General features: G+C 37.9%; 1 pseudogene; it reads right to left on the bottom strand.

Moving 5' to 3' along the window:
• Positions 1–2,914: 2,914 nt before the first annotated feature.
• On the bottom strand, positions 2,915–3,014 carry LOC127800870 (small nucleolar RNA R71; annotated as a pseudogene).
• Positions 3,015–3,386: the final 372 nt, after the last annotated feature.

Below are 3,386 nucleotides of genomic sequence, written 5' to 3'. Positions count from 1 at the left end.
CTCGGGTATTACATTCATACTAGCGAACTTACTCGACGAGCAAGCCCCCCAACCCCCTAGATGGGGTGTGTTGGTTCTCCTCGTATTACCCAACTGATGCCTGACGCTTGGCAGACTGGGTTGTCTTCCTCATAGATTTTAGCTTCTTGTTCGTTTCCCACAAACGGCGCCAATTGTAGTGGCCCCCCCCAAAAAAAAACACAACAACAAAATTTATAGAGAGGGAAAATTGGAGCTGAGACAGAGCGAGGTTGACAGCTAGCAGAAGTCTACTGGTGGAGATAGGCGTCAGGTAGCTTTGGTCCTTGTTGTATTGACCGGGGTCATAGACGGACCTCTGAAGGCACCTTAGTCATCGCTCGAGAATGATCTCCTGAGTGCTCGGGACATATCTACACCCACAAGCACAAGTTAGAAGGCACGCAGGGACTCCTCACCTGCGTATGCCCTCCGATGCTTAAGTTAGTAACTATAGGAGAATAGTATAATAGATAAGTAAGGCATGTCATTATAGAACAATGATACCTTCCTGACGTGAGAGGGTTGATCTCGGTATTGTTACAAGGAGCCGGGGATAGACCTGTACATTAGTAGCATTCAGAAGGGCTTAAAAAGAATCCCTCGTGGAGGGCCGGACTGCCTAGGGGACCCTCCAGGAGAAGGTGGGCCTTAGGGCAGGCTTGATAAGGGTCAATATTTCCTATATCTTAATGAATTATATCCCTATTTTGGCCTTATCTTTATGCTTAAAGTAAATAATTATTCGTATTACATATTATTACAGGATGAAGCAAGGAAGTTGGCTTCTACAATTAATTAGGGGCATAATCGAAGACATTGGATTACCCATTTTTTATTGCTCAAATTGAAAGGCCAATTATGGAGTCTAGAGGATGTTTCAAGTGCACTTGGCCCAACTATCAAATGGAATCCAACCAAAGGCCAAAGACCAACCAAAGGCCCAAGACCAATCAAAGGCCCAACAAAGCCCAATTTGTAGAAGACTTTTCTTTGTTTTGTATTTTTTTTATAAGTGATTTACCACCTAAAGTCTTTTGTATTCTTATGAGAAGTCCACCACCTAAAGTTTTTTGTATTCTTATGAGAAGTCCACCACACAAAGTCTTTTGTATTTTTTGTCTTTTACCTAATTTTCTTCCACTAATTAGGTGAATGTTTTGTTGAATAATTGTGTGGCTTGTATTGCATCTTGTGACCTATAAATAGCTCACTTTGATGCATTTGTGAGAGGTTGTTATTATTTGAATCAAAGTTTAGTTTTGTTCTTAGAGTTTCTCTTAGAGAATTACTCTTATTCTCTCTCTTGTTTTCTCTTGTAATCTTACTTCCTTTCTTTCTTCTTTTAAATTATTATTGCATTTATTGTTACTTTATTATCCACCGCCTAAATGGCCGGTTAATTTATGCCTTTAAATTTCTACAATTTTAATTCCTGTCATTTAAATTATCCACCGTCTAAATGGCCGGTTAGTTTCTGCTATTTTAATTCCTGTCAATTAAATTATGTCATTTAAATTACGTCATTTAAATTCCTGTCAATTAATTTTTAAATGGAAATGAATAGCTAAATCTAATCTTGGGTTAAGGCGAGGACAGTGTCCAATGTTCTTGAATCTCAAGATAAGCCAAACCTCGATGAATGCAAGATTTATCTAAGTTAAACTTGAGTTGAGTGTGTAAATGATTTTGTGAGTTTGGATTGGGTCATCATCCTAACTTAGAACTCTCATGTCATGTATGAGAGTTGCTAGAATTGGAGATGAGATATACCCAAGCTCAGACAATCAAATCATAGTCTGTAGTATAATACAATTTACAGTGACATCTTAACCTAGAACCCTCATATTATGTATGAGGGTTGCTTAGCTGAGAATCATTCGTATCTTGAATTATAACTACCAAATGATCCTCTGTTTATTTCAGATTAATGTTGCTATTTAAATTGCTATAAGAGATTTATTAGGCATTGGTTCTGAACTCGCCTCAACCCAAGACCTTTTTAATATTCAAAAAAAAAAACCTTTTCACAATCAAGAAAACTTAGCTCTCTTTGGATAAATCAACCTGAATGAACAATTCTTTTGTTAAATAAACCTCCCAGTGAATCGACCCGGACTTGTCCGGAATTTATATTTGTGCTACAACTACACTCACACATTAGTGAGTTTAAACCTCCTCACCATTTCAACACTGAACATCCAAACTGATTAAGGCTATTTAAATTGTAGGGTGAGGAGTGCAGCCAAATTTTGGCGCCGTTACCGGGGAGGTGCAACAGAAGAAAAAATTCACTCCACGGGTAACTTTGTTCTTAATATTGTTTTTTCTTAACTGTTTGCATATTATTCAAATTATATGAGACTTAGATCTGGTAGAATCTTAAGCCATCAAACTGAGTCAAACCATTCTATAGATTCTTTATCAAAGACTAAAATATCACTTTTACAATCCATAATGTCTCAACAAAATGAAAACCTATCTGCTCATGGGAGTGATCATGGAGAACATGATCCTTTGGATGGTGATGAGATTAAACCCCTCAGGGATTATTTGCACCCTCCAAGGCAAACCACTTCCTCTTGCATAATCCTACCAATAAACCATCATCGATTTGTCCTTAAATTAGGTACCATACAAATGCTCCCCACATTTCATGGTATGGATTCTGAAAATCCATATACACACATGAGGGATTTTGAAGAGGTATGTGGTACCTGTGGGGATCAAAATATACATGAGAACACTATTAGACTAAAGCTCTTCCCATTCTCACTCAAGGATAAAGCAAAAATGTGGTTAGGGACTCTAGAGCCTAGATCAATAGGAACTTGGAGGGAGATGCAAACAAAATTTCTAAAAAAATACTTCCCAGCTAATAGAACAGCATCACTCCAAAGGCAAATGATGAATTTCGTCTGTAAACCAAATGAAACATTTGCTCAAACTTGGGAACGTTTCAAGGACCTCTTGCATTCTTGCCCACACCATGCCTTTGAGTAATGGCAGGTAGTTAGTTTCTTCTTTAATGCCTTAACTCCTAATTTGAAAATGCTGGTGTCCACCATGTGTAATGGTGATTTTTATGAAAAAACTCCTGAAGAGGCTGTTGCATACTTTGACCATGTAGCTGAAAACTCTAGAAATTGGGAAGTTGGGCCATTAACCATGGGAGATTTGAGAGACCAATACAATCCACAACCAAAGGGAAAACTTCAATTAAATGAAACTGATGACATCAGTGCTAGATTAGCTCTGTTAACAAAGAAAATGGAAGAATTGGAGATGAAAAAAATGAAGGCTGTCAATGAGGTAGAGGTGCATTGTGTAGTGTGTTAAGCTAATAGCCATAGAAAAGAGAAGTGTCC

Source organism: Diospyros lotus, chromosome 4 (assembly GCF_014633365.1).
Source record: "Diospyros lotus cultivar Yz01 chromosome 4, ASM1463336v1, whole genome shotgun sequence".
Classification (NCBI taxonomy): Eukaryota; Viridiplantae; Streptophyta; class Magnoliopsida; order Ericales; family Ebenaceae; genus Diospyros; species Diospyros lotus.
The sequence above is the reverse complement of the archived record's forward strand: the minus strand, read 5'-3'. Positions and strand labels throughout refer to the sequence as shown.